Source organism: Babylonia areolata, chromosome 16 (genome assembly GCF_041734735.1).
Source record: "Babylonia areolata isolate BAREFJ2019XMU chromosome 16, ASM4173473v1, whole genome shotgun sequence".
NCBI lineage: Eukaryota > Metazoa > Mollusca > Gastropoda > Neogastropoda > Buccinidae > Babylonia > Babylonia areolata.
In genome coordinates this window covers 25,235,816-25,240,815 of record NC_134891.1, presented here as the reverse complement: position 1 = coordinate 25,240,815, position 5,000 = coordinate 25,235,816, and the positions used below count along the sequence as shown (strand labels likewise).

General features: G+C 47.1%; 1 protein-coding gene across 1 annotated transcript in view; it reads right to left on the bottom strand.

Moving 5' to 3' along the window:
* Positions 1-5,000, bottom strand: part of LOC143291020 (solute carrier family 35 member F3-like) — an 81,778-nt gene that overhangs the window by 35,276 nt on the left and 41,502 nt on the right. The window lies entirely within an intron of this gene.

Genomic DNA, 5,000 nt, shown 5'->3' with positions numbered 1-5,000 from the left:
GATAATTAAGCAAACAAATGAATAAATAACATCTTATTCACGCATAAACCGTTCCTAAAATTACATTTCAAAATCGACATTTTTTTTTTTGGTCCTGCTTGTACGCGTTCTTCAGATTTTTTATTCTATTTTATTTCATTATTGTTTTTAAAAAAAAAAATTTATACTATACTGAAGTCTTGCATGCAACTCCATCCCGAACTGCTATCAGTTAATTTCGGGTTTTTGAAGGAAACGTAAAAGCTTGCAACAACAAGTCCACTTAAAACAACAAACAACCCCCGAAAACGGATGGCTGCCTACATAGCGGGTTAAAAAAAACCCAAACAAACCAAAAAGCCAAAAAAACCATGTGTTCGGTCAAATCCATATACGCTACACCACATCTGCCAAGAAGATGCCTAACCAGCAGCGTAACCCAACACGCTTAGTCAGGCCTTGAGAAAAAAACAACAACAAAAAAAAACAAACAACAAAAAACAAACAAACAACAACAACCAATAATAAAAAAAAACACCCCCCAAAAAACCAACAACAACAACAAATAAATAAATAAATATAGAAAAAAAGAAGAAAAAAGAAGAAGAAGAAACAACAAACAAACAAACAAACACATGGAGCAGACTGATGCCTGACCCTGTGCACAATTCCCGTAGCGCTGTTGAGGACCTAGATCCTAACCCTGTTTCCTCCCCAGGAGCCAGTTGCATTGCTCGGACGGAAGAGCCTAGTATGGTCGCAAGCCGCTACTAACTGTGTGTTAAGTATGGAACTGACCAATGGCGTAGTTCGGTCAACGTAGGCATTTAGTCACGTGTAACTGTCAATAAGTTAGAACCAAGCAATGCAACTGGCACCAGAACTGTGTTCTGTCCTGTTCGGGTGACAAGAGCCAGTTGCATTGCTCGGACGGAAGAGCCTAGTAGGCACAGGTGCTTTATATATATATATATATATATATATATATATATATATATATATATATTTACATTCAGCCCTCAAGGGCAAAGAAGAAAGAAAAGCGAAGAGAAAGAAAGAAAAGAAAAGAAATAAAAAAGACGAGAGAGAGAGAGAGAGAGAGAGAGAGAGAGAGAGAGAGAGAGAGAGAGAGAGAGAGACAGAGACAGCATAACAGACAACAAACTCCCCGTACCCTTCTCTAGCCCACTGAATATACATCGAATAGCTGCTGATTGGGGGAGTAGGGGAGTGGGGGGGTTGGAGGGTGGGAGGGTGAAGTTTTTCGCCAGTGGACACAATCTAGGAGGGGAAGTTCCTCTCGTGTGGCGTGACACCGTTGAGCATGCTCAACGCACGTGCACGGCGGAGGGAGGAAGGAAGGAAGGAAGGAAGGAAGGAGAGGGAAGGGGGCAGTAAGGTGAAGGACACGGACAAGTCTGGGGCAGACAATCCGATTACGGGGCTTGTCTCCCTTCATTTGTGCATTCTCCTGCTTTCCAGGGCCCCTCACCCTCGCACCCCCCCCCCATCCCAGCCTCCTCCCCATCCCCCCAGCAGCCCCCCCCACCCATACACACACCCAACCTTCCACCCCTTCTCACTAATCCCCCTATCCCCTCCCTACCCATGTAACCCCTACCCCCCCCCCTAATCCCCCTCCCTCCCTCCCACACCCACACCCACACCCACCCACCCCCCCAAAAAAAACCTCCTTGCCACTGCCCTTTGCTGATCTGACGACCTTCCCGTTCAATATCGGCTGAAAAAACAACAACTGAACATCTGTTGATTAAAAAAAAAAAAAAAAAAAAAAGAAAAAGAAAAAAGAGAGAGACAGAGACAGAGACAGAGAGAGAGAGAGAGAGAGAGAGAGAGAGAGAGAGAGAGAGAGCGAAATGGGAGGAGGGGTGTAGGGGAGGACGGTGAGGAGGAGTGATGGTCTCTGTCTCTCTGCTGTCTTTACCCTCTCCCCCATGCCACCCCCCTCCCCTTTCACGCCCTCTCTCTCTCTCTCTCTCTCTCCTACTCTCTTCACCTCCCTCCCATCCCTATCCCCGTCCTTCTCTCTCTCTGTGTCTACCCCTCTCTCTTTACCCACACCATCTCTCTCCCTCTCTTTACCCGTTCCCCCTCCCTCCCCCTCTCTCTCTCTCTCTCTTTCCACACCCCCCCCCCCTCCTCTCATCGTTGTCCCCGTACCCCTAGCCCCCCTCTCTCTCTTTACCCGTCCCTCCCACCCACCCCCCACGCCCCCCTCCGCTCTCTCTCTCCTTCTGTTTACCCCTTCAATCTCTCCCTCTATTTACTTGTTCACGCCCCCCCCCACCCCTCCTTCTCTGTTTCTCCCTCCCTCCCTCCCTCCCTCTGTGATCAATCTTTTTTTTCTTTTTCATCCTAAGACTTCTTCCCCCTTCCCCCTCTCTCCCACTCTCGCAGAGACAAAGAGACAAAGAGAGACAGAAACAGACAGAGACACAGAGAGAGAGAGATTCAGAGCGAGAGACTAGGAGACAGAGATCGAGCCAGAGAGACAGAAAGTGTCAGAGCCGGAGAAACAGATAGAGAGAATGAGAGACAGAGACCGAAAGAGAGACAGGGACATACTTGCAAACAGAGAAACATACAGAGAGAGAGACACATACAGAAAGAGCACAGAGAAAGAAAAGACAGACAGACAGACAGACAGACAGACAGAAAGAAAGACCCACGTCCGACTCAGAATCCGAACGACATTTCTCAGACGACAAATAGTAAGGGAGGTAATGCTTTTTTCCCCATCCGGGAATCCCGAATGTTCCTGAAGAGAGAAGTCTCACAGTGTCTAATTAGGATGTGTGTGTGTGTGTGTGTGTGTGTGTTTTGTGTTTTTTTTTCTCCTCTCTCTGTGCCTTGTTCGATTTTTCTTGGAGCTGTCAACTGTACTTTATGTCTGTCTGTCTGTTGGTCCACTACACACACACACACACACACACACACACACACACACGTATCCCTCCCCCTCCCTTCCCCTCCCATTCCCCCCCCCCCACCCCGCACCTACGCCCACATGCACGCAACCACACACACACACACATATATATGCTTTTCAGATTGACAGTATAGTTTGACTGATTGACTGACTAGTTGACCGACTATCAATCTATCTATCTATCCATCTTGAACATTGTCAGGTTCGTTCGTCATTGTGGTCAGAAAATGAGGGGGGTGGGGGGGGGGGGGTGGATGGGTGGGTACACTGTCTAAATAACACACACACACACACATGACTAAACCTTTATTTCATACATAAACCGTTCCTAAGTGTATATTTCAAAGTCGACCTTTTCTTTTCTCCAGTGTAATCTCCAGACTTTTTCTGTACTTGCGGGGGACACACAGTGCTCACGGAACTGCGAACACAGTGTGGACTTCATGGATTTCCGCCTGTGTAGCAGCTGTCTGTAACGACACAGAGCTTCACGATAGCATCAGACAGAGAGGGGGGGGGGAGAAAGCGGGGAGAAAGAGAGAGAGGGGGGGGGAGAAAGAGAGAGAGAGAGAGAGAGAGAGAGAGAAGAGAGGAGGAGGGTAGAGTTAGGAGAAAGAGAGAAAGAGAGGGCGAGAAAGAGAGAAAGAAGGGGGTGAGAAAGAGAGAGAGAAGGGGGAGAGAAAGAGAGAGAGAGGGGGGGAGAGAGACAGAGAGAGGGGGGGTAGAGAGAGGAGAAAGAGAGAGAGAGAGAGAGAGAGAGGGAGAGAGAACGAGAGGGAGAGAGAGACAGAGAGAGAGCGCACGAGAGAGAGAGGGGGAGAGAGAGAGAAACAGAGGGAGAGAGAGAAAAAGAGAGAGAGGGGGAAGGAGAGAGAGGGAGAAAGAGAGAGAGTGAGAGAGTGAGAAGGAGGGGAATCAGAGAGGATAGCATCAGAAACAGAGACAGAGAGAGAGTGAGAGAGCGAGCGAGGGAGAGCGAGGGAGAGAGAGAGAAAGAGAGCGAGCGAGGGAGACCGAGGGAGAGCGATGGAGAGAGGGAGAGAGAGAGAGAGAGAGAGAGGGGGGGGGGAAGAGGGAGAGAGAGCGAGAGCGAGGGAGACATATAGACAGCCAGATAGACAGCCAGATAGACAGACAGAGATGGAAACAAAGAAAGAATAACAGTCAGATACATTCGAAGAGACAGATATAGATTTGAGCAAATTTTTGTTGTTGTTTTTATCCGATCAGAGCGAAGATATCTCACCCCTCAACCCTTCGAAACGCACGCACGCGCGCGCGCGCGCGCGCACACACACACACACACTAATAAAAGGGTAAAAAAAAAAATCGAAACTCATTTCCAGTGTCTTCATGGCCACCATAGTCTCCCGTTTTCCCCAAAAGATATTGCGTGAGCCCAAAGTAGCCTGCTCTAAAAGTGTGTGTGTGTGTGTGTGGGGGGGGGGGGGGGGATGTGGGGATTCTGACATTTGGATTCCTTTTCGCAGGGAACGAGCCGAGAAAAGATGGGAAGGAAAGAGAGAGAGAGAGAGAGAGAGAGAGAGAGAGGAGAGAGAAATGAAAATCAAAAAGAAATGAAATCAAAATGTTCACAAGATAACAAAAGGTTATAGAAAAACGTACATGAAATTCAAATACACTCAATTGCACAGTAGCATTTACAAGTACATAATCATGATACCTGCATTAATGACAATAATGTATATGAATATGGTAATGAGAGAGACAGAGTGAGTGAGTGAGAGAGGGAGAGAGAGGATGAATGAATGAAGGAAGGAAGGAATAAATGAATGATAAATGAATGAATGAATGAATGGAGAGAGAGAGAGAGAGAGAGAGAGAGAGAGAGAGAGAGAGGGGGGGAAGGCTTTGACATTTTTATGTCATTGGCCATGAGGTCCTTATGACATGGGTGAATGCATCAACATACTTTCGATTTATAACAAACCATTAGAATACACGAATGAAATGGTGAAAGCAAAATTAATAACGAAACCAAAGTTCCTTCTTTGAAGAAAAAAACCCAAACAAACCAACCAACAAAGAGAGAGAGAGAGAGAGAGAGAGA